This window comes from Mesoplodon bidens (assembly GCF_964165515.1).
Source record: "Mesoplodon bidens genome assembly, chromosome: 15".
NCBI classification, from domain to species: Eukaryota; Metazoa; Chordata; class Mammalia; order Artiodactyla; family Ziphiidae; genus Mesoplodon; species Mesoplodon bidens.
In genome coordinates this window covers 78804906-78832376 of record NC_138171.1, presented here as the reverse complement: position 1 = coordinate 78832376, position 27471 = coordinate 78804906, and positions in this window count along the sequence as shown.

The window sequence follows — 27471 nt, the reverse complement described above, 5'->3', positions numbered from 1 at the left end:
ACCACCTGGGCCAGCCTCCCCAGTCAGCTCACTTGGATCACTGACTTCAGCAGCTTCCAAACTAACCCATTGCTATTTCCCCCTCAGAGCTTGCTCTCAACCAAGCAGACTGCTGATCTCCTTCAAATCCCACCTACTGTTCCCTCACACTATCTCCTGTTTTCTCCCTGTCCTTATAACACCCCCAAAAGCCTGAGGACCTGACCCAGGTTTGCCTCTCTGATCCCATTGCCTACCATCTCCCACGTGATTACAGGAAGTCCCCTACCTACGAACCTTCAAGTTGAGAACTTTCAAAGATGCGAACATGCATTCCAGCAATGTTGTCCGTCATGAGTGAAGTTGCATAAAAACTTGTTTTTTATGTATTATTTGTGTGAAAAGTATTATAAACTTTTTATAGCACAGCACTCTATAGCCGATTGTGTTAGATGGGTACTAGGCTAACTTTGTAGGACTTAACGAACAAATTGGATTTATGAACGTGCTCTCGGAATGGAACTCTTTCGTATGTAGGGCACTTACTGTATCTCCATCCAGCCGCATAACCAGCCTTCTTCCTGATTGCCCCTCCACCCATCTCCATGCACCAGCCGTTCCCCTCCTGCTAGAGTGCTCTTCTTACCGCCCCCTCCACCAGCGCCACCACACCCCAGACACCTGCGGGACTCACGTTCACCTCCTTCCAATCTCTACGCAAATGTCACCTCCTCCAAGAGGCCTTCCCTGATCATCATATTTAAAATTGCATCAACCTCAGAGTGCTTTCCAATCCCCTTAGTCTGCTGTTTCCTCCCCATAGCACTGAACTTCCAGCATATAATACAATTCACTTATCATTTATATGTTTCTTGTCTCCCCCTAACAGAAGGTAAGCTCCACGTGGGCAAGAACCTTTGCTTATATACACATATTTTTACTGTTGTATCCCCAGTGCTTGGAAGAGTTCCTGGTTCAGAGAGATGCTCGATCGAAACTTGTTAAATGAATTAATGAGTCCTTGAAACTCTTATTTTGTACTTGGCATGCTCTTGGATTTGAGTGATGCTCATAACTGACAACAGGGAAAGGCCAGGAAGAGAGAATGTCTCCATACTGGAGGGCCGGCATCTTCCGTGCACACAGAACATGGCCTCACTGTTCCTAAGTAGATGAAGTGTTCATAAGTGGGTGTCCACACCTTGCACTTTGTCGTGCATGTGGTCAGTGTCCTGGTGTATGCTGGCCCTCCCGCTTCAGCACCCGTGTCTCTGCTTGAAAGCTTTCTCTGTCTATAGAAGCACGTGCAGGACCTGTGGGCAGGCGTGGGCTTAAAGCGCCAGGGAGCTTATGCCCCCAGGAGTATCCTCAAATGATGAGGAATGGAAGCTGACTAAACATCCCAGCTTCCCCACCCTTGGGTGAGACTGTTCTCAACCATGTCTACCCTTGTCCCAGAGGTCTGTGGTGGGTTCGAGCCCCCTTTGCCTGGGTAGTGATCTGCTCATAAATGTATGTTTTCCTGATTTCCATCCCTTCCCTGTGTTACTCTCCCGCTCTCTTGCTAAACCACTGCCCCTGATCACCGTGGTTTCCTGTGATCACCTTCCATACTGCATTCTTGTCTCATAGACAACTTCCAGGGGAAATCAAATGCTCATCAACCTGGAGACCCTCCTCCTCCCTCATGTGTCTTTCAGGGCCTCTGCATGTCAAGCAGATACATTCCCCATGCAATTTAAGTCTTGGCTAAGGATGTGGGTCAAGTCACCCCGAAACCCTTTGCTATTTCAGGACCCAAGATTCCAGCTTATGGAGGCTGGCTGACGTGCAATGGTTAAAACCTCAGGCTTTAGAGCCAGAGTGCTGGGGTTCAAGTTTTGACTATGACTTGCCAGTTGTATGACTTTGGGCATGTTACTAACCTTTCTCTTCCCCAGTTTCCTGGTCTGTAAAACAAGTCCGCTAGTAGTGTTGGTCCTTGAGGTTGCCCCGAGGATTAAATGAGTTCACATTTGCAAAGCACTCTGACCAGTGCCTGGCCCAAAGCAGGTGCTATAGAATGTCAAATAATTAAATTCCCATCTTGCCAACAAAAGAAACCAAAACAAAAGGAGTTTAAATTCAGTGACCAAGGTCACATAACGGAGACACTTTAGAACTGAAAACCCAAGCACAGTGTAATTTTCGTTACATTTGAATCAATTAAAAAAAAACTGAACACAAGTGCCCATGTTTTCTTGAGACATATTTTATAATGAAGATTAGAAGCTTTTTTTGTATAATTACTATGAGCTAATTAGTGGAAAGGCATGAGCAATTACATATGTGGTACAAGTTAATTTGAAACAATATTAGCTCTATGTATTTGGATTGCTTCATACACTTCATAGAAGAAAGTCTGGTAGATAAACATCTCACTTGGAAAATCAATCAATCTCTCTCTAACCCCCCCTGCCCCAGTACTATAATCCTCAAATATATGAAAAGATTTTGTGTGGAGGAAAGCAATGCACTTTGCTCATTCTCCACGGAGCCGTGTAGGAAAAGATTTAAGTTAAATGTTGCTAGAAGGAATTCCATCCAGATGTAGGGCAGAGATTTTCTGATAAATCTGGAGAGTGAGAATTAAAGTTAGCTCTATGTGAGATTTAAGTTATACTTGGAAAACCTCTTTGTCCAAGAATGTCTCCCCTACGGGCTTATATTGGTGCCTAAATTTCTACTATTAGAGATTTATTCCTTTGGTTAGTTTAATTCAAACAATACATCGAATATCATTTATGGAACAGTGCCTGGGTTATGCACAAGGTAAGTCTTGTCTGTTTCTAAAACCCCCTACAACGTGCAAATATCTCTGAGCAGGCAACACATTATGCTTTTATCAATGATTAACATTTTAGCAACTATGACAGGTGCCTGAGAATACAACCCCAAGGGAGTAGGACACAAAACTCTAGTTATGAATGGGGAGGTGGTGGTGAGAGGAGCCAGTGTACAGACCATGGCTCTAAAGGAAGGTATTTAACCTTTATTGGGCATGTGCCATGGACCAGTCACTGTGCTAGGGATGCTGATCAGCCATTGTGATGGGCCTCTGAGGCAAGCTTGAAGGTACAAAGGGCAGGGAGGGGAGAGGGGCATTGAAAAGACCCATTTTGTCTTGCTGCATCATGGTTCTAAGGCCCCGTGTTGGGCCATAATGGAGGATAATAGATACTGACCTTCCTTGGATCACTTTTGGGATAGGAGAATAACCCAGAGCATAGCAAGATGGAAAATCTTTTGTTACCACATAGAATTCTTAATCAATGTGAATGGAAATTCTTCACAGAAATGAAGTTGCAGTGAGTGTTCAGGGTTACTAAATTTCCTTCTACCATAAAATGCAAGTCCCATGACAATCGTAGGCTTATAAATATATCCCTTGGTGGAGGAGAATATTTAATGATATAAAATGATATTTACATATCATTGTGTGAAGGTTTATAACTTTTACTAAGCATAGAGTGACTAGCTCAGAAGTACAAATTGGCATTACTGCAGTTAAATACTAACAAATTGGAAGAAACAAGAATTTTTTAATCTTCTTACAACATGCACCTTGCCTCTCCTCCCTCCCCATTTCGTGGTCATTCATTCCATAGACATTTATTGAACATTTACTATATGGTACTTAGCCTCCCTGGACACATCCCTTATTCTGCCTCCTGTGCATTAAAAGGATAACACAATTTTAGCATCTGTTTAAGATGCTCTTAGATCCAGCACCTGTTTCTTCATCATTCAAAACAGTAGACAGTTTCTCTTCTGATGAAAAACTGAGATATGAGCCTTTACTAATCACCTTATAAAACTCATTCCTAATAGATACAAGAAAACGAATATCAATTCAAAAAATATTTAAGGCATTAGGGACTAAGGCCAAACCATTATCTCCAATTAAATTTTAATCTTCTAGTTTATTATACCCTTAATATTTATTACACCAGCATTATTGCTACAGAGTCTACGATTTCTGTACCATGGCATATCTTATCTCATTTGTTCAGTTGTTTACAGGCCACGTCCTGTCAAGATTCAAAACTGGAGCCTGTCACTTAACAGCAAAATGACTTCAGCCAAATTATCTCAATTTCTTCCTCTGCAAAATAAGGATGATAATATTCAATACATGCCATGCTAGGGGGCTGTGAAGAATATACTAATTAAAGAAATGATGTATAGAAGGTGCCTGGCCCAGCTCTAGATAGAGGATCCATGCTCAATCAGCACAGCTTACAATCCTGTCCCAAATTTTGGAGGTTCCTGGGAGCCCTGCATTCTTGCTTGCTCTCTCTACGAGGCAGGCGTGGGTTGAGGCTGACACCTCAGCTAACCTCTCCTCTGAGATCATTTCCTACAGCTTGACAGGAGCTCCAAGGGCTATTCTTTTACTTAAACTTCCCTCGGAGCCCCTCTCCTCAATTCCGTGTTTCTAAATCAGAAGAGAATAGCTGGAGGAACTCTCTCTCACCATTTTACCATGGCAACCAGCCGTTTCTAGAGAAGCCTTATCCCCTTTCCTCCTATCAACTGAAAATCCGCTGATCACAGCTGCTTCTCCCCACGGTCCCCACCCAGTTGGGTTAGATTTTAGCCATTTGGCTGAATCCTCTCTAGTTTTTACAAGAAATAAACAACTTTACATGGAAACCCTGTTTACATTTTAATGTATTTTTGGTCTCTGCCTCCCTGTCCATAAATGAAAAATAAGAAAAAAATAAATAAAGGCTTAGAGGCCGACCAGGCTGTTTAAAGAAGCCCTTGGTAAATCTCCTCTCACAGTGGACGGTTCTCAGCCTCTTTGATTCCGACACCGTGCAGAGCCCCAACTGGACTTGCATTCCAGGCGGGGCCAGGATGTCCCACAGGACCCCATACTCACAAGCGCCCTGAGCTTGATGTGCATCTCGGCCATCAGGCCATCACTCTCTCGAGAGTCTCCATCCGTTTCGATCGAGGGTCCCGCATTTTCATTTTGCACCGAACGCACAGATTAGGTAGCCGGTACTGCTCCAGGGCTGCTCTCCTCTGCCTTGGGCACCGCCCTGGGCCACCACCTGACTACCTGCCACCTCTGTGAACGCTTCCCAGCACCACCGTGGCCACCACGCCCGGCACTCTGCCAAAATAATGCTGGGATCAGACTCAAACACCCTTTTATTGGAAACTCCAGGTGGACAAAAAGCAGGAGGGTTTTCAATGGTTACTCGGTACCCTTCCTGTTTACACTGTTTTCATCTCTTTTAAACCTTGTAAAATGAAAATGGGAATAAGCAATAAAATACCGAAGTATGTTTGTTCACTGCAGCTTTCCAGTTGTAGTTGATTTAGCCAGACCGGGCCGCCTTTCATAGATTTCCTTATTACGGGGGTGCATGTGCGATGGGTGCTGGGGTTTAGGTAAACGAAGAGAACTCACTGCCCCTCAGAGCTGCAAGTGCCTCTTGTTTTAAGTATGACGTTTATTATAAAACAAACACGATATTTCACCTGCCAGCTGCGTAATAAAAGCACATTACTTCCATCTCACCAGTTAGCACTCCCTGATCAGAAGCTGGAGGTGGAATAATTCAGGTATTCTGAGTTGATGCCTTCTGAGATCCTTTGTCAGAAAACTCACCAATCTAAAAAAGGGGAAAAAAGAGACAACTGTCATGATTTACTGAATTGGAAATAAAGACATGTAATGTTAAGGCCCCAGGAATCAGAAACTTGCAGTGGGTAAACATCTGCTAATAAAGATCATGGTAATTTGATTCATCAACAAACACTGGTACAGAAGCATCTGTGAGAACCTGCAGAAGATCCATCTCCGCGAACGTGGAGGATCCCAGTAAGGGAGCTTTGGGGCCACCAGGAGGAGCAATCAGCCACATCCCTGCAAATGATAAAGCAAAGACTTAGTTAAAAATGAGATCCATCTTTTCCTTTAAATTATCTTTTGGTTAAAATGGGAAAATTTGGGGTGGAGTTGTGCTGTTATTGTAATAGGGGAGAAGAACTCTGACTCCATATTGGTTCTGTTTCTTTCACTTGAACCTTTGTATTCTATTGCTTGGAGTTAAGAAAGTTGCTTATAGCCTGAAATACACAGGATAGCCCATCCTCATGGTTCTGACCTTTAAAGATATAACAGTTTTCTGTTCATATAGAGATAAAAAGTTGCAGAACAGAGAATAATATTTGTCTTGTTGAAGGTTTATAGGTCCATCGTGGGAGGTTTATAGGAACATCGTGAGCTGCCTTAGGACAGCAAGAACAAGAACAAAGGATTCCAACACCAGAAACATTGCAACAACCAACCACGCCCCTCCCTCACCTTGCCTTTAAAAATGCTTTGCTGAAACCCTTCAGAGAGTTCAGGGTTTGGCGGGTGTGAGCCACCCGTTCTCCTTGCGAGGGCTTGCAGTAAACCTTCTTCAGCTCCAAACTCCATTTCAGTACTGTTTGGTCTCACTGGGCATCAGACCCACAAACTTGTGTTCGGTAACACTGTGATTCCAGGTTACACCAGTGGTGAACTGTGTTACTTGTTCCCTATGGATGCAAGTTGTTCCTTGTTCATTATTTCCTAATTATTGGGGATTAAATCATCTCAAGTTGAGCGTTGATGTTGATTGTGTTTTATTACATGTTAATCCTATGGCTGTTGGAAAACCAGGTGTGGTTGGTGTAGGTTGGTCTCTTCAAATCCACTTGCTCTGCTGGTTTTTTAAATAACACAAATCTGATCAAGTGGCTTAGCTGTTGGAAACTCATCAGTGGCTTCACATTGCTCCTGGAATTAGTCTAGAATCCTCTATCTGCCAACAATGTCCAGCAAGTTCAGGTCTGACTCCTTCCCTTAATTCTTAACGTCATTATTCCTTTTGCTTGTGAGTCCCCAGTGAAGGCATCATGTATTTTCCTTTCCACTTCTAAAATTCCTATCTCCATTCGTGGTGCTGTGAGCAGGGGCTGCATATGTTGTGTTCACTCCTTATCCACATGACCTAGCACTGTGTCTGGCAGTAGGGGGTGCTCATTAAAATAAGATTTTTAAAAGAATCAGTAACTGAGTACAACAAAGAACCTTACACACTAATACTGGGAGCTGAAGTTCAATTATTATCCAGATAATAATCTACTATTAGATTGGATTAAGGTATATTAGATTAGAGGAGGAAAATGTGGGTCCGTGGAAAGAATTTAATGTTAAAGACAGAGGATAGTCATTTTTTAAAACCTATTTTCCTCCAGCTAACTAGCTAGCTTTATAGAATTAATATTTATTGGAACTTTAACTTTATGAAATATTTTATTTATGAAATATTATTTATGAAAGTAATACATGAAAACAGTTGCTTGTGGATGTTTTTAGAGGGCTCTGACATCTTTTTTGTCTACCTCCCCCAATCGCCAGAGGTAACCACTGTTACCAAGTTTTCTGCGCATTTTTCTAGATTTTTCTGTTTGTGTGGGTTTCTTCTATGGGGAGCTACAGAAACTGCCCCCCTAGGGTAGTACCACTCCAGCCCTGCTCCTGCTACTGAGCAGCTGCAGAACAGGGGCTGAGGTGTCAATTCTTTGGGTCCAGGGCAGTGGGTAACAACATCAAGGCACACGCCCCACTGTCCTGAGGCAGGAGCAAAGCATTGGGCACCAGGGACCTAGTCACCCTTGATTGAATAAGGAAACCACTGGGAGAGCTCCATGCAGCAGTCTGTCCACTGAGAGTCAAAGAGATTTAGCTGGGGATGGCCCCTTCCTGCAAAAGATCACACGCCACTTTCTAGGATTAACGCATGATTAGGGAATTATTAGTTAATTAGTTAGTTTTAAAATTAGTTAAAATTCATCAAATTAGTTAATTTGATGAATGATTTGTGTTATAAGGTTAACATATTTCCTTTTATTCTCTAAACTAAATTATAAGTATAAAAAAATATAAATGAACGCAACATTGTTAATCAACTATACTCCATTATAAAATAACAATTAAAAAAAAGAATGATTAAAACAAACACAAATCTACCTGGGAGAATTATCCTAGTCTGGGCATCAGGCAATAAGTTATGTTTCCACCTACCCATTTGGGGGCTGGGGAGAGGGCCGAGGTTGAAATTTTAAGACTGGCCAGGAAGGTTTTTTTGAGAAGAGGTCTTTGGAGAAAAAGCCTGTAGGAAGTGAGGCAGGGGGCTTGGGGAGTTGTGGGAGGAGATGGAAGCAGAGGGAACATCGGCTGTGCAGGCTGGGCCACCTGGGAGCTCCTGGGAGCTCCTGGGAGCTCAGGTGAGCGATAGAGTGGAACAGGCAGCCCCTGTAGGGCCAGAACTCACTGCCAAGCATGGGCTTCTATCTGAGGATTTTAAACAGAGAAAGAATGCGATCTAAGGGCTCAACAGAACTCAGGATCCTCCTGTCTGTACAGAGGCAGGAGGGTGAGGTGCAGGTGGGAAAACCAGGGAGGAAGCTGTTACAAAGCAAAGATGATACCTGGGAGAGGCTGGTAAATATAAAGGAAAATTGCTTTCATTTGTTGATTTTGTATACCAATATCTCATGAGCTTTATCATTAGGAATCAACATCCAGATCATAAGCCTTTAGAAACACCCACCCGATCCTACAGCAGGTATGACTTCTAAGCTAAGTGCTCCCTTGTACAAAATATAACTTGTTCTTTTATGTAACTAACTTCAGTTTCTTCTTTTTTATTTTACCTTTTTTTTAAAAAGAGAAATTTATTTATTTATTTTTGGCTGCGTTGGGTCTTCATTGCTGCGTACAGACTTTCTCTAGTTGCGGCGAGCAGGGACTACTCTTCGTTGCAGTGAGTGGGCTTCTCATTGTGGTGGGTGGCTTCTCGTTGCGGAGCACGGGTTCTAGGCACGTGGGCTTCAGTGGTTGTGGCACTTGAGCCCAGTAGTTGTGGCTCGGAGGCTCTAGAGTGCAGGCTCGTTAGTTGTGGCACACGGGCTTAGTTGCTCTGCAGCATGTGGGATTGTCCCGGACCAGGGCTCGAACCCATGTCCCCTGCATTGGCAGGCAGATTTTTAACCTCTGCACCAGCAGGGAAGCCCACTAACTTCAATTCCATGTTAGGGAACCATTAACCCCAGTTAAGTTTAATCCCAGGGTAAATTTAAACAGGTAGCATTTTCTAAGGCAGGTCTGGACTTTCTCATTCCATTTAGGGATTTTGCCTGCTTCTTCTCATGGTGGGTATTTCCTGCTGCACTTTCCTACCCTCGCGCTTGCATTATCGTGGGTGCCCTTGTCTGAAACTGCTGTCCCACGCTAGTATCACGAAAATTCTGGCTTTCTAGTCGGACTTCGGACACTGGTCCCCTGTATTCTGGGTCCTCAAACCTATCGGAGGATCCTCCCATCAGCTCCCATCTCACTTTGCCCTTGCCCCTGGGTGGAGAGAAACCACTGGTCTAATTCTCTCAATTTTCCTAGAGAGTTTTACTCATCATTGTCTATGGAAGCTTTGCCCAGGCTGGTGAAGAAAGGAAAGGAAGCTTATACGTTTTTTTTTTTTTTAACATCTTTATTATAGTATAATTGCTTTACAATATTGTGTTAGTTTCTGCTGTATAACAAAAGGAATCAGCTATATGTATACTTATATACCCATATGCCCTCCCTCTTCCGTCTCCCTCCCACCCTCCCTATCCCACTCTTCTCTGTGGTCATAAAGCATCAAGCTGATCTCCCTGTGCTATGGAGCTGCTTCCCACTAGCCATCTATTTTACATCTGGTAGTGTATATATGTCCATGCTACTCTCTCACTTCGTCCCAGCTTACCCTTCCCCCTCCCCGTGTCCTCAAGTCCATTCTCTACGTCTGCGTCTTTATTCCTGTCCTGCCCCTAGGTTCATCAGTACCATTTTCGTTTTTTTTTTTTTAGATTCCACATATATGTGTTAGCATATGGTATTTGTTTTTCTCTTTCTGACTTACTTCACTCTGTATGAAAGACTCTAGGTCCAGCCACCTCACTACAAATAACTCAATTTCGTTTCTTTTTATGGCTGAGTAATATTCCATTGTATATATGTGCCACATCTTCTTTATCCATTCATCTGTTGATGGACACTTAGGTTGCTTCCATGTCCTGGCTATTGTAAATAGAACTGCAATGAACACTGTGGTACATGACTCTTTTTGAATTATGGTTTTCTCAGGGTATATGCCCAGTAGTAGGATTGGTGGGTCGTATGGTAGTTCTATTTTTAGTTTTTTTAAGGAACCTCCATACTGTTCTCCATAGTAGCTGTATCAATTTACATTCCCACCAACAGTGCAAGGGGGTTTCCTTTTCTCCACACCCTCTCCAGGATTTATTGTTTGTAGATTTTTTGATGATGGCCATTCTGACTGGTGTGAGGTGATACCTCATTGTAGTTTTGATTTGCATTTCTCTAATGATTAGTGATGTTCAGCATCCTTTCATGTGTTTGTTGGCAATCTGTATATGTCCTTTGGAGAAATGTATTTTTAGGTCTTCTGCCCATTTTTGGATTGGGTTTTTTTATTTTATGTCTCTGCCACTCACTTCAAAGCTCCATGTGTGTGGGTATGTGTGTATGTGTGTGTATGTGTGTGTGATACCTATAAATCGAATGGCAATGAGCAATATAAGGAATAAACTACTGATGAAAGCAACACCATGGATATATCCATCATCAGTAGGCTAACATCCTATTGGATGGCATTTATATAAAACTTTAAACAACACAAACTAATCTATAGAACAGAGAGCACAGAAAGCAGATCACTGTGCAGGGATGTGGTTAAAGGAGTGATTTTAAAAGGTCATGAGGAAATTTGGGGGGATGAAGGACAAGTTCGTTGTCACAATTGCAGTGATGGTTTCATGGATGTCTACATATGTTAACACATGCAATGGCATGATTGAAATAGGTGCAGTATAACCATGTCAATCATAACTCAATAAAGCTGTTACAAATTGATAACTTTAAAGACAGGATCTTAAGGTAGCTGTATTGTTATAAGTAGTAACACAAGACCCACTGAAGACCTGTCTCTTGATGTCTACTTCTCATTGCTCTAGTCCATCTGTAACGGACTCCATGGGGGGAAAGATCTTTTTTTTTTTCAATCCTACATGAACTTTAATGATTGTGAGATGGGGAGAGAGAGTACATTGTCTTGCGTTTGCAGATCGAGAGGTCTGGGCCATGGGGACAGGGGTGGAGAGAGCAATAGTCTGTCTGAACTTGCGGCCCCCCACCCACCTCCCCAGCATGCGTGGTCCTCATTTTTGCCAAGGCCTCCTTCAGAAGTAATGGCTTTGGTTGCCATCAAAACCCCACTCCAGGGCTTCCCTGGTGGTGCAGTGGTTGAGAGTCTGCCTGTCGATGCAGGGGACACGGGTTCGTGCCCTGGTCCGGGAGGATCCCACATGCCACGGAGCGGCTGGGCCCGTGAGCCCTGGCCACTGAGCCTGTGCGTCCGGAGCCCGTGCTCTGCAATGGGAGAGGCCACAACAGTGAGAGGCCCACGTACCGCAAAACAAAAACAAAAACAAAAGAAACCCCCACTCCACCCAAATATGATCTCCAGCTTCTCAGCTAACTGCACAGACAGCGTCCACTGGGCTGAGGCTCGCTGCCGTGAACGACACCCTCTGTGACAGCTGGTCCATGGAGGCCACAGGGTCTTTGTTCATGGTCATCTTCCTGACAGTGGGGCTGCACGGTGGGCAGGTCTATCTAGCTCTAACCTGTGCATCAGAAAGTGTCACCATGCCGAGTCATAGGCTGTGCTGTAGGTGAAGAGGTAGGTGCGCAGGGACTCATCCTGCATCTTTCTGACCAGCCTTAGGGAACAGGCTCACACTTCACTGTTCATCTTCTTTTTGTTGAAGAGACTGGTGGGTCTTCCAGTTGCCCATCTTAATTGCCTCAGAGGCCACAATCATGTATTCCCTTATGGCCGCAGGAGGCTCAGCAGAGCCTTCCACTGGGCCACCCACAGCCGGTGATGGGACTGTGTGTGACATGCGTTGGCTGCATTACTCTTGTGAGTAGCCATGCAGGGGACCCCCAGGAGATGGCACATGCCTGGTAGACATGTGCCTGCAGCTCTAGGTTGATGTGCAGGTGAAAGGCACTTCCTGGTGCCACTCCACCTTCTCCTCCAAACTCTGTTTTGACAATGAAGACTGAGCATTAACTTGTTCTATCTTTCTTTCCTCGTTTTACAGTCATAATGATGAGGGAGAAATGATTTAAGTGCTAGGGATGAGGGAAAAGATGGTGGGCAAAGGAGATGGGGGGCAGGTCAGTTTATTTTCTACAATAATATTCCACCACTGACTTTTTCTTGCAAGGTTGAGGACCAGCTGCTAAACCTTCTGTAATAAATATATCAATGCCCTGTCACTGTTGGACGCCTCCAGAACTAGACCCTTGAGGATTGCCTTAGCACCACATAACTTCTCCTGGGAGGGGAACTCTCCTAAATATTGCCAACAGGACAGTTTGCATTTGCAACATTGTGGGGATGTAGCTAAGATTATAAAACCCCGAAGCAGAAGCTGCCCTCCTTTCTAAATGCCATTTTGACATTCCTCTACATATACGATACAGAAAATTGAGTGATAAAACTAATCTTAATTGCTTTATTAGTGCAAAATATCTGGTGCAGACTTTTTCTTGAGAACACTGGGGAGAGCTCTAGACTAGAGAAGAGGAAAGAAAAAATGTTCTAAATATGAACACCACCCTGATACTATTTTCACAGAACTTTGGGGCTTGAGTCACCTCAGTCTAACTCCTGTCCTAAATGTTCACTGAAACATTTTATTAAATTGAGCTTCTAATCACCCAGAAGATATTTTCCTGAATCATGGCCATGGCTGACAGAGGTGGGTGTGAAGGGTAGGAAGTGGGGAAATGTTGAAATTCTGCAAATCTACTAGCTAAGACAAGCATCTAGTTTGGAGAGAATTCTAACAATTTCATTTTCTATTTGTAAAAGTTTCATTGAAGTATAATATACATACAGAAAAGTACACTTATCATAAGTGTAGAGCTTGATACATTTTCAGAAATAAAACACATCCATGTAACCAGCACCTGGATCAAAAACCAGCATTTTCAGTCCTCTAGGGCAACACACACACACACACACACACACACACACACACACACACACACCACTTCTGGTCACTACCTACCTGGTCCTCCCGTCTGGCTAACCACTCTCCTGACTTCTAATACTATAGATTAGTTTTGCTTGTTTTGGAACATCAAATAAATAGAATTGTACATCTGTTTATTGTTCTGGTTTCTCTTGCTCAATATTATATTTATGAGATTCATCTATGTTGCATATAACGGTAGTTCATTTATTCTCATTGCTTCCCATTTCCATTGTGTGAACACATCACAGTGATTTTCAAACCCTTCTATTTGTCGATGGGCATTTGGTATGTTTCCAGGTTTTAGCACTTATCAAAAAAGCTTCTGGGACTTCCCTGGTGGCACAGTGGTTAAGAATCCACCTGCCAATGCAGGGGACACGGGTTCTAGCCCTGGTCCGGGAAGATCCCAAATGCCGTGGAGCAACTAAGCCCATGTGCCACAACTACTGAAGCCTGCGTGCCTAGAACCCGTGCTCCACAACAAGAGAAGCCACCGCAGTGAGAAGCCCGTGCACTGCAACAGAGAAGCCCCTGCTCGCCGAAACTAGAGAAAGCCCGTGGGCAGCAACTGAGACCCAATGCAGCCAAAAATAAATAAATAAATACATTACTTTAAAAAAAAAAGCTTCTATGAAAAGTTTTATACATGAACATAGCCCACTAAATTGTTTACTGGTAATTAGTATATTCACATGCATGATGTGTGTGTTCCAGTTTTTCATCCGTTTTCCTTTTTATTGGGTGATCTGTCTTTTTATTTATTTATTTTTATTTATTATTTATTTTTTTGCGGTACGTGGGCCTCTCACTGCTGCGGCCTAACCTGTTGCGGAGTGCAGACTCCGGATGCACAGGCTCAGTGGCCATGGCTCACGGGCCCAGCCGCTCCACGGCATGTGGGATCCTCCCAGACCGGGGCACAAACCCGTGTCCCCTGCATCGGCAGGTGGACTCTCAACCACTGCACCACCAGGGAAGCCCCTGATCTGTCTTTTTAGATTGATGAATAGGAGTTGTTATAGATCCTGAACATGAGTCCTTCATTAGACATATACACTGCAAGTAACTTCTCTTATTCTATGGTTTGACAACTTTCTTTTGAAAATCAGGAGATTCCTAGTCCTCCTCTTATGGTTATAGTCTTTGTGATCTTGGGACATTCACCTATTTTCTCTATCAAAGTTTTCTCATCAGTAAAATGACACTTTGATTTCTTGATTTTTAATTTTCTCTTGAGCCTGTATTACATACATCCTTTTGCAAAAGTTGAGTAAAGTTCTAACTCAAAATTTTGAGGCTTCCCTCAGCTGGCTCAGACTGCAAAGGAGCCACAGGCGGCAGCATCGCAGAACATGCCAGCCTGTGCTCTCTCCTCCTCTAAATTTCTAGCCATTTAGGAAGTAACTTTGAGAGTTCTATACTAGAGAAGGAATTTCTGTTAGAGAAAATTGACTTCGTTTCCAAGTTCTGCTCCACTGGAGTCTTGCTTCTTAAACATTTTACCGCGTGGCTTCAGCTATTTCCTGCTTGACTAGAAGAAGCAGATTGCTGCCATCTTGTCGCCCAAATAAGCATCTACAACAGTATTGACACCTGCTTAATAGATTATTTTAAAAAGGGCAAAGAAGATCCTGAGCAAAAAGTGAAATTTGAGTGGTGATTGTGGTAGAATATTTGTGTGGAATTGTGCTTCCTTAATTTCGCTGGTCTCATGTTGACCTTCTGAGAGTATTATTCATGTTTCTTCATGAAGATGCCCAAGGAATCAGTATAGGTTGACAAAAATCATATAGAGGCTGGAGTGAGACAGGACTGACTTTAAATACTAATTCCTGATCAAGTTATATGACTTCTCTGGGCCATACTTTTCCTTTCTGTCAAATAGAGATACCTTCAATCTTTTGGGTGGTTTTGAAGATTATGGACCCGTACTGATCAACAGAACAGCCAGTAGCACCCATGGCTCATCCACACTGAGATGTGCTGTAAGCTGAACTGATGTATTGGATTATAAAGACTTGGTACAATTGATTTCATGGGGATTTCATGTGGAGAAGATACTATTTTGTATATCTTGGGTTAAATAAAATACACTACTAAATTTCATCTCACCTGTTTCTTTTTACTTTTTATAATATGGCTATTAGAAATGCTGGAGAGGGTGTGGAGAAAAGGGAAACCTCTTGCACTGTTGGTGGGAATGTAAATTGATACAGCCACTGTGGAGAACAGTATGGAGGTTCCTTAAAAAACTAAAAATAGAACTACCATATGACCCAGCAATCCCACTACTGGGTATATACACTGAGAAAACCATAATTCAAAGAGTCATGTACCACAATGTTTATTGCAACTCTATTTACAATAGCCAGGACATGGAAGCAGCCTAAGTGACCATCGACAGATGAATGGATAAAGAAGATGTGGAACATATATACAATGGAATATTACTCAGTGTAAAAAGAAATGAAACTGAGTTATTTGTAGTAAGGTGGCTGGACCTAGAGTCTGTCATACAGAGTGAAGTAAGTCAGAAAGAGAAAAACAAATACCGTATGCTAACACATACATATGGAGTCTAAAAAATAAAATGGTTCTGAAGAACCTAGGGGCAGGACAGGAATAAAGATGCAGATGTAGAGAATGGACTTGAGGACTCGGGTAGGGGGAAGGGTAAGCTGGGACGAAGTGAGACATATATACACTACCAAATGTAAAATAGATAGCTAGTGGGAAGAAGCTGCATAGCACAGGGAGATCAGCTCGGTGCTTTGTGACCACCTAGAGGGGTGGGATAGGGAGGGTGGGAGGGAGGGAGACGCAAGAGGGAAGAGATATGGGAACATACGTATATGTATAACTGATTCACTTTGTTGTAAAGCAGAAACTAACACACCATTGTAAAGCAATTATACTCCAGTAAAGATGTTGAAAAATATGGCTATTAGGAAAAATTTAAATTATTTATGTGGCTCATAATATATTCTATTGGACAGCATTCTTGTAGGTTATGGCTTATAATAACCATATCCATGGCTGTGAGTTCACCACTCTCCCACTTCGAGTGGCAGGTTCTGTTTGTTCTATTTTGCTAGGGAACCAGAGGAAACAGAGGAAAGGGAGGCAGGCTTCATGCCCTCATCTCCCTTGAAAAGATTCCAAGTCACCCACCCTCTCTTCAGGGACACTTAAGGGAATCAAGGGAAGACCATCCTTCTACTCCTATAGCTGGAAGTGCCCTAGAAAATCCCAAACAGACAGCTTTTAAATCTCTACTTGTTGGGTTACTCTTATATTTGGATTCAAAATAGAATCCATTTTCTCTCCATAACTGAGATGATTTGGAAAACAGATATTCTCCTCCAGACAGACCCAGATATTTTTTATAACATGGCATAAACATAAAGCTCTGATATTTGTTGGAAATATGCCCCAAAAGCTTCCAAAGGGGGGAAAAGTGTGTGGAAATGGCATGAATTAGAACAGGCTCTAATCCTCTGAATGTACAGTCTGTCCTCAGCCTGGCTGTTTTGCAAAAAGCATCTAAAATTTATGCTCTTACATTTGTCAGTTTAAAACTGTGAGCTGTGTGTTAGGCCAGCACAGTAAAATACTGTAGACATCACTGTGGATGGGAGAGTGGGAGTGGGGCTGTAATACATCAAGATCAAGGCAGACGTTATAAATTCTGCAGAGATTTTTATCCGGTCTCATTTTTGAATTTCAAGAAGCTTTGCATATCTTACTTTTTCCCCTTAGATATTTACTAAGCATAACAAATTATATTGTTTTTCTGTCACTTTGGGAGACAGGCTGTCGATGACCAAGCTGTAAATAATGTAATATCCTTAATAAATAAGTGTGGACAAATCACTTTGCAAAACGAGGTTAGAAAAAGAGGTGATAGGTGGTCAATGTCTCATGACAAACCGATAAGGAGGCTTGGGGACTGAAGCCTCTGTGTTCTTCCAGAGCAGTATTATCACAACTGTCTTTATTCTGAAGCGCTGTGCATTTAACAATTTCGGCATCACAACCTGCAATTAATTTTAAAGGCAAAACACAGCATTACGTATTGGAAAGGAAATACTTCTGAGCCTCTTTTAAACAAGTACTGACATCATTCACTTGCAGAACATCTCAACAGAATGTTTAAACAGGAACCCAAATTAAGGCACATTTTAATTTTATTTTTTCAAGAGATGACATGCCAAGCAGCCTTTGCTTTTTGCTTTTCTTTTCCGCTAGCCAAAAATTGAGATGTCTTTAGAATCTGCCTGGGAAGCATGGCCAGTCCTTGTATCCCTTAGCAATAAACTTGAAATGAACTTGATTAAATCACAATGATGATGTTATCACTTTTAAATATGTCAAAGGACCCTTGTGATTTGGTTTACGATCATTTTGGAGTATGAGTAAGTTGGTTCTATTGAAGAGTGGGGAGAAGCTACTTGGGGGAAAATGCTTTGCTTCAAAGACTTATATAAGCCTGTCTAATTGGCATATATGAAACTCAAACAGGCTTGCCTGACATGATATTATTTTAAGATGGAGCTTTTATAATAGATGTAATGCTTGTTGCATTGTGCTTCTATTTCAAAACCTATACATGGAGATAAACCCTGTGTTCCTCTTAGAACCAAGGGCTGAATGCCAGCTAACATGTTGGATGAGAGAAGATCTTTTGAGGAACTCATCAATTGGATTTCTGTTTAGCTATCAGTTATCTGAACCATCTTATGCTTTTCCCTGCTCCTTGGCATTAATTACATCTATGACTAAAGATCTGAAGCATATCTAAGGAGCCTCTGTCAGGCACTCTGCTATATGCCAGGAATGTCACGGGGGCTCTGCCCTCAGAGGACTGACATCTAGCGAGGGAACAAGCATCTTACTCAAGCGGTTATGTTATAAACCTCATTCTCAGCTGTGAAGGGCAAGACCTCAATGCGATTAATTCTTCCTGAGTTCCTACTGTGTGAAAGGCACTATGAAAACGTATGAATTCCAAATACATTGTTATAAAACTCCAGGGCTACAACGCCAGCATTCACAGTCTGTTCCTTTCTCAGTGGAACATCAGCCTCTTACTTAATAACTGACTGTGTTCTTATCTCAGCTGACATGGGCTGCCAGCAACCAGAAGTTGCTGATGATGGCAGTAAACATCGTTTTGAGCCAGAAGTCTGTTGGTTCACAGCCTGCTAAGGGAGAAGGAGTCCATGCTGGAGCATAGGTTGCCCCTGGCCCCAGGTGAGAGAGGTTGAGTTGAAGCATCTGTATGAAAATAGACAGAATGAAGAGAAAAACCTCACAGTTGTGGGAAATATCACATACGCTTTTGACTCTGTCTTCTCCGCCTGTTTACTTTTTTATCTTTCCATCTTCTAGAAATGAGCTTTCTTCCTCTTAACAGAATACATGGGAGAGATGACAGAGGAAGAGCCTGTCTTTACAAGTCACACCAAAGAACAGTGATTCCTTTTAAAACCCAGTCCATCTGGGAAAACATGCACTGTTATGAAACTCTGTGACCTTTTTCCACCAAAGTTTACCAAGATGTGGGTGGGGCTAGGGAGCTAAGGGGCTTACTGTGAAAAGTCCTCAGATCACTATGTGCACAGGCATCCTTTTAACCACTTGACACCAAGGACACTACTTCTCTGCTCTATAATGTGGGTGGATCTGATAAATATTTTGGCATACTGCTGGTGAAGGCAAAACCGTGCAATTCATTTGGAAAGCTTTTTAGCAGTATCTCTACCAAAGACAGGACAAATATATATACCCTTTTACCCAGCAACTCTCCTTCTGGGTATATAGCCAACACTAATGAATGCATACCTTTACCAAAAGATGTGTGCATGAATGTTCAGAGCAGCACACCCAGTGGCCATCAAGAGTAAATGGATCATGGGCTTCCCTGGTGACGCAGTGGTTGAAAGTCCGCCTGCCATTGCAGGGGACGCGGGTTCGTGCCCCGGTCCGGGAAGATCCCACATGCCGCGGAGTGGCTGGGCCCGTGAGCCATGGCTGCTGAGCCTGCGTGTGTGGAGCCTGTGCTCCGCAACGGGAGAGGCCACAACAGTGAGAGGCCCGCGTACTGCAAAAAAAAAAAAAAAAGAGTAAATGGATCATAAGTTTGTTTTCTACATCTATGACTCTATTTCTTTTTGGTAAATAGGTTCATTTGTATCATTTTTTTAAAGAAACTAACACAACATTGTAAATCAACTATACTCCAATAAAAATTAGTTTAAAAAAAGAGTAAATGGATCACTTTGTTGTATACTTGACACTACCACAACATTGCAAGTCAACTATACTTCAATTAAAACAAAAGAGTAAATGGATAGATTGTAGTTTTACAATGGAATGTTCTGTGCTAATGAGAATGAAAGAACTTCAGCTCCATGCAACGACATGGATGAATCTCAAAATCAAAATGTTAAGTAAAGGAAGCCAGGCACATATGAGGACAGACTGTATATGAACTTCAAAAAACCAACAAAGACCTGTTGTTAGATATCAAAGTAATGGTTATCTTTGGAGTGGTATTAGCTGGAAGGGGACTCAAGGAGCTCTGGAGGACTGCAATGTTCTTGAAATGAGGCCTGGTTACCTGAGTATGTTCACTTTGTGAAAATTCATCAAGTTTTTTTTTTCATCAAATTTTACACTTATGATTAATGTTCTTTTCTGTATGTATGCTACAACTTCAACAAATTATTAAAAATGCTAATTAGCTCGTAGGGCACATGAGATGCCCTATAATCAAGAGCAGTCAGTTTAAGTAACTTTATTATCTTTTGTTATCAATCAACACTTTATTGACCATCAACATTTTCTGGCACTGTTAAGCTTTAGAAGGACATTTTTTTTTTAAAAAAAGCACAACACATGGGCTCCAACTGACTGTAAAATCTAATTGGGGAGACAAACCACATGAACCTATTAGAAAATTCCATAGGTTAATATAAAGTTGAAGCACCAAAATGTATGCTTAGAAAAAAAATTCAGTCACAATTCAGATAGACAAAAATAGGTCCTGGCTCTTTCTTTTCTTTGTCTGTCTTTATTTTTAATTTTAATTTTTTTTAAAGTATATTGATTTACAATGCTTCAGGTATACAGCAAAGTGATATACATATATATGTATATATATACATATATTATTTTTCAGAATCTTTTCCATTATAGGTTATTACAAGATATTGAGTATAGTTTATAAAACAGAAATAGATTCGCAGACCATAGAAAACAAACTTAAGTCCCTGGCACATGGTTAACCCCTGCTGCCACTTCCATACCGGTTTCAATGGCACTTTTTGGGACGCCTTCTCTGTCTTGTCTCTGTCCTATATTCCCATAATGTCCCAAAAGGATGCTGGGTAGCTCACATCATCACAAATTAAATTAACTATGTATTCTATTGCTTATTTTACACTTCTCCATGTAGCAGGGACAGTTCGGTTAACACCGATGTCCCTGGGCCTACCTCAGACTCAGAAAATTTGCTTGAATAAGAGGGGAAAAAAAAAGATTTTAACATGAACTGCCCTTGTGAATAAAGAATTTACCAAGGGGCCTCATCTAAGCTAGATTTTGAATGATGTATAGGAATTAAATTAATATGCAGAGTAGGGAAAATGGATATTAACCGAGCAACAGAGAATGTCTCAAACTTTTTCCATGTGCGTCTCATTTAATTATCACAAAAACCCTTGACACTAGTCATCTGATCCTTGGTTATTTATCTCTGTCAAGTATTTAAGAAATGTTAAGTAGCTTGCTCCACTTGGTGAAATTTTTTTTGTTTTGTTTTGTTGTTTTGTTTTGTTTTTTGTTGTTTTTTTGCGGTACGCAGTCCTCTCACTGTTGTGGCCTCTCTCGTTGCGGAGCACAGGCTCCGGACGCGCAGGCTCAGCGGCCATGGCTCACGGACCCAGCCACTCTGCGGCATGTGGGATCCTCCCAGACCGGGGCACGAACCCGCGTCCCCTGAATCGGCAGGCAGACCCCCAACCACTGCGCAACCAGGGAAGCCCCAACTTAGTGAAATTTGAAACTTTAAATGGTTCAGTGTCTAACTGGCTCATTGTAGGAAAAAAAGAAAGCAGGTTTAGCACATATAGATGAGTTCAGCTGGGTCAATAGAACCCCCCATACTATTGTATGCATTATTTAGGGCCTGAGAGATCTTTTGGGCAGAGACTATTTTGTTCCATTAAACAAACAGTAGGATTTTTTTGGTTTTGTTTTTAAAGAAGGACAAATGATTTCTCTACAGGCTTAATCCATTTGACCATATAAATCCCAGCCAATTGTTAAGGTGTAAAATAGTCTTGTCCATTTCTGTAAAAGAGAGATTTGGGTATAAAATCAATATAAGCAATCAAAATGCATTTCTCAAATAAAGTCTAGGAGGACCTGCAGTGAGGAGAGGGTTGGAGGATGAGGCCAGAATAAAAACAGACCCTGATCTGGAAGGTAACCGTTTTCTCTGTATCCAGCCCTCTTAGTAGAGCAATCTCTGCTTTACTCCCCCTTCCCCACCTATGTGCTGCATGTACGTTTCCAAGTGCCTGCGTGTTTATGTGAACATATGATGCAGCTAATGCCCACCAGCTCTCTAGCGTCTAGGAGATCAATAGATCTACAGTGAAGTCTCTCATTTCAGCTAAAAACCATAGAATGATGAAGGTAGGGGGAAAGTACACAAAATTATAAAAGCCCTAGAATTTATTTCATTTAGTTCCCTTATCTACAGATGACAAGTTTGAGGCTTAAAAATGTTGTTTCAGTTAGCTTTTGCTGTGTAACAAACTATTAAAAAACTGAGTAGATTTAAATAGGAAGTGTTTTTTTTTTTTTTTTTATCCTCCTGAGTCTACAAGTCAAGCTGGGAGATTTCCCTACTCTCAGTCAGACTGGGTCTAGATTCATTCACGCCTGTGAGTTAACAGGGATTAACTGCCCTAGGATGGCCTTATTCACAAGACTGGCTGTGAGCTGGGGTGATCCTCCAGCAGGCTAGACTGGGCTGGATCACATACAAGTGATAGGGGGCCAGGAGAATGAGTGGAAGTGTGTGAGGCCCCTTGAGGCTATAGCTTCTATTGCATTCTGTTGGCCAGAGCAAGCCACAAGGCCAGATCAGGTTCCTGATGGAAAGAGCAGAAAGGCTCAGGATGTGAATACAGGGAGAAGTGGTAATTTAGGGACAATTTTTCAATCCATCTATCAGAGCAGTGAAATGGAGGGACTGGTCAAACATCATGTGGGCTGTTAGAGGCAAAGGCAAGACCAGCTAAGTGTCCTGAGCTGCAGCCATGCTTCTTCCACATACTGAGTGTTTTGTGACCTGCAGGTCGCCTCTTTTCTAGCTCCTGTTTCCTTCCTGGTTCAGACTCCCATTACTCACCAATAACTCTCCCTGCCCCTATTCCTCTTCCACCACTCAAGTCCCTTCCTAAGTGTAAATTCTGATACCCCAATCCTCTTGCTCAGAAGACCTCAACAGTGGTTGTTCACTGTATCCAGAGATTCAAGATTTCCCAGATTAGCATGAAGTCCTCCATGGTGTGACCTCAGCTATACTCCTTCCCACCCTCACTCTCTCCCTGTAATGTTCTACCACGTGGGCATGCGTGTGTTCCCTGACCGTGACTCTCACTTTCTTAGCCTCAGCTATTGTTATTCGAGTGGTGAATGCTCTTTATTGATGTTTCTACCATTCAAAATCCTTCTTGTGTTCTTCAGGAAACATTTAACCATTTTTCCTGATATAGGAAGCTGTTTTTTGCCCCATCAACACTTATTATTAAAACTTTCTAACATATAGAAAAGTTGAAAGAATTGTATAGTGAATCCTCTTATATCACACCTAGTGTCTACCATTAAAGCTTTACTGTATTTGATTTACCATATATCTAGCATCCATCCATCCATCCTCTCTCCATCCATCAATGCATCTTATTTTTTAAGCATTTTAAAGAGAATTGCAGACATTAGCACCTTTCTCCTTCAATACTGCAGAGGCATGTCATTAACCAGAGTTCCATATTTATTCATAGTTTTTTTAGGTAAAATTTTCATACAATGGAATGCACACATATATAGTATACCTTGTGATGAGTTTAACAAATGCATATACCTGTGTAACCCAAACCCCTTCCAAGATAGAAAACAGAAAGTGCCTTCGTGCCTTTAAACAGTCACTTCTGCACCACAGAGGACACCACTGCTCTCATTTTTTTTCACTATAGATTAGTTTTGCCTGTTCCAGAACATCGTATTAATGGAATTATATAATAGAAAACACTTTTAAGTCAGTCTTCTTTTGCTCAGAAAAATGTTTTGTCTAATGACCTTGAATAGGAGTAACATGAGTTCTTGTCTTGTTCCTCCTACTGAATGGCTGACTCTCTAAGGCTGAGGCTGTGCCATGCACATCTCTGAATGCACTGCAGCATGGAGCACCCTGTCTTACTCATAATAGGGATCCAATTTGCATTTGATGAAGTGGAAGACAGAGTTCCTAAGAGAATCTGAAATATTAGAAGAAAACATACTTTATGTGTTGTGCTATGTTGGGCTGAAATTAAAGGCAGAGTAAACATTTCTAAATTTCTACATTTGGTGAGAGGTATGTAACAAGTACCTGCTTTTCACAGTTGCCTTTTCTTTTTTTGCAGAGCAGGGAGCTGGGTAAGCTCCTACACACATCCTCAGAGTGGCTACACTTTTGTGGCAAAGAACAGCCAACTCCTAACATCCTTCAGAATCCCCAATAACAAGGTGAGTAAAGAACGTTCACGGTCAGGCTCAGGATCTTAAATAGAAATCTTGAATGAAAAATTTGAGTGTGGGAGTTCAGGATTGACATGTCCACACTGCTATATTTAAGATAGATAACCAACAAGGACCTACTGTATAGCACAGAGAATACTGCTCAGTATTCTATAATAACCTAAATGGGTAAAGAATTTGAAAGAGAATAGATACATGTATATGCATAACTGAATCCCTTTGCTGTACACTTGAAACTAACACACTATTGTCAATCAACTGTACTCCAATATAAAATAAAAATAAAAGAAAAAGACTGTGAGTACAGGTGGAAAAAAAAGAGGACTTAATAAATGCTCAACCACTAAAAATCTGATCTATGTTTCTTACAATTCCTGTGGAAATATCATGATAACAGTAATTCTGTTAGACTTATTTGGGAGGATTAACTTTGTTCATTGCAATGCGCTGGGAGGTTTGAAGGATATAAAAACATGGTAGATGGTTCTCACCTTCATCTCCCAGAAGCTTAGGGTCTTGTGGGGTGTAAAGGTCATCAGGGAATGCACAACCCCACTGTGGGCTCAGCCTGGTGACCTACAAGAACTGATCTACCTTCCAAAAGGTGTCAATTCAAGTATGTTAGTTCTTTCTCGTGTAACGGATGATTATTTGACATTATTAAGGAAAAAGTTAACTATTATTTTTTCCAAAAAGAGTCATATATTTTTTGACCATAAAATTACTACTGCAGCAGCTGCCTCTATTTCCCTTGTAGAATTCAGGGGCTAGAATTAAACATTAGCCTCATAATTTGATAATCACAAAGCACATTGGGAGTCAGCAAACCAAGCGCGATCAACTTTCATCTTTGGTACTTAAAAGAGCTCTGTATTTCTGTTTGAATAGTTAAACTGACTAATTTTTTTCCCCAAAAGAATCGACCTTTCTCACCTTTTCACTTTGCTTCAGGCCTTCTTCTAAGTTATTATTTATCAACAGTGTGGTTTTCTTTTTGTAGCTGTTTGCACTTACACGGTGAGCGACTTTCCCAAAGAAAGCCCACACTGTAGCTACTGTTAGTATACATTCTGGAGGTTGGCCTGTATATTATGTTCTTTGGAAGTACGGAAAATCATCCACTGTGTTCCAAGAAAATCATTCACAAGGGCCTCCACAGAGCAATCTCACAGGGAAACATGCTTTTTCTCTCTGGGCTCTAATGTTGTTTTATGAATTCTTCATGTTTGGGCATTCATATTCATTAGGAGCTACAGTGATGTGCCACCCTGGTTAATTTCTCCATGCAGAAAGCAACAGAGATTTCTATGACATTGCTTGTGGTGGGCAGTGAGAAATCCCTAGCTCAACTCGGTACTTTTCCCCACTGGGTAAACGATTCCTCAGAATAGTTAATAGGGCATTGAAATTCTGCACAGACAGAAATGTTAATGTCTCTGCCAAATACCTACGATTATCAGCTCATTCTTTAGCAGGTGGAATCTGACATAAATCCTCCGAATGTATTAAAGTCAGCTGTGGTAGCTGGCAGAGAGACTTGTTATGCTGACCTTGGGCAAACCCTTACCTGACAGCAATTCAATAGACAGATGGGTGCCAAGGCACTCTATTTGTATAAAGAAGAGAAGAAAGAGGCTGTTTAAGTTAAGCGTCTGCCGTCATACACTGTAAAAGCGAGATTCGGGCTCCTGTGTATTAGCCATATTCCAATGAGACCCGGAGAGAGTGGGACCCCAACGAGAGGGACATTAAGCCAAGATCAGAGACTGAGGGACATCTAACTTCTCATTATCACCTGCTTCGCTGTGGGGACTAAAATTGCCTAATGACTTTGTGTTCCCCCCAACAGAGTTTTATTGCTGCAAACTGCAATACTTTGGTACTATGTGGACAGAAGATCTTGCCTCTGAAGTTTTTCACAGAATCTGGATGTAGGAATACATTGAAAAAAATCAATAGAGGTTTTCCAATGAGGATTAACTGGTAGAATTGAAATCCCCTGTATAAACTTGAAATTCCCTGCATGAAGGGAAAAGGGTATCATTTATAAAGTAGCTAAAGACCTATTTCTCTTTCAAAAACCAGTTAAAATTTGTCAAAGCCCAACTTCGTAATAATGTTGAAATAAAAATGTTTTGGAAATATTGGGTTGAATATAATTAAAATTAATTTTACCTGTTTCTCTTTGCTTTTTTAACGTGATTACTAGGAAAGTTACAATTACACATGTGGCCCACATTGGACATCCTTCCAATGGCTTCTTAGCCTATTCAGATTGAAAGGGCACTCCCTCCCCATGGCTTACAAGGCTCTATGTGACCGGCACCTTGACTGTCTCTTCAACCACCTCTCCTAGCATCCTTCACATGTGCACTCCTCTCTAGCCACACTAGCTTTGCTATTTCTGAATACTCAAAGCTTACCTCTCCCTCAGGGCCTTTGCACATGCTGTTCTCTCCACCTGGAATGCACTTCTCTGGATTTTCTCATTTGTTACTCCCTTCCTCATTTAAGTGAATGATTGCCACTCTTCTGAGAAGACTTTCTTGTTCACTCTACCTAAAATAAACTCTCATCTTCCTGATGCTCAATATCTCCTTATCCTGATTATTTTTCTTCATAATATCTATTACCAGCAAATATATATTTTAGTAAGAATCATGTATTTATTAATTATTCTTTAACTGAAATATAATTGACATATAACATTATATTAGTTTCATGTGTAACAACAGGTCTTTTAATACATATTTATTTTATATTATTTGTTGTTTTAATTATTTAATATTTTGTTTATCTGTTTATTTAAAATATCTTCTTCTAGAAGGTACATACCATTAGAGAAGAGACACTGGTATGCTGTATCCAGCTTGTACTTGGTCATCAGAGCCAACTGTTAAATTTTCAGAAATTTTCAGAGCTGGTTTTGAAACACAGCCATTATTAAAATTAAAGTATATGAACTAATAATTAAATGAATTACATTGAAAACAAAGGTAACAAATGCTTAGTCCTTATCATTTTCTATTTACTATTTTACATTTTATTCTTATCCATGCTCTAGGTGTTATTTATATTTATTTTATCTTTAGGGTGAAAATACTACTACCCATCTTTTTTTTTTTTTTTTTTTTTTTTTTTTTTTTTTTTTTTCTTTTTGCGGTATGCGGGCCTCTCACTGTTGTGGCCTCTCCCGTTGCGGAGCACAGGCTCCGGACGCGCAGGCCCAGCGGCCATGGCTCACGGGCCCAGCCGCCCCGCGGCATATGGGATCCTCCCAGACCGGGGCACGAACCCGTATCCCCTGCATCGGCAGGCGGACTCTCAACCACTGCGCCACCAGGGAGGCCCTTACTACCCATCTTTTGCCAACTTATGTTGGTAGTTTGAAATTGGCCATAGTCTACGTCTTTACACCATGAAAACTGACAAATGTTGCAAATCAGGGCTTTCTTTTGCAGGGGTTGGAGGAAGTCC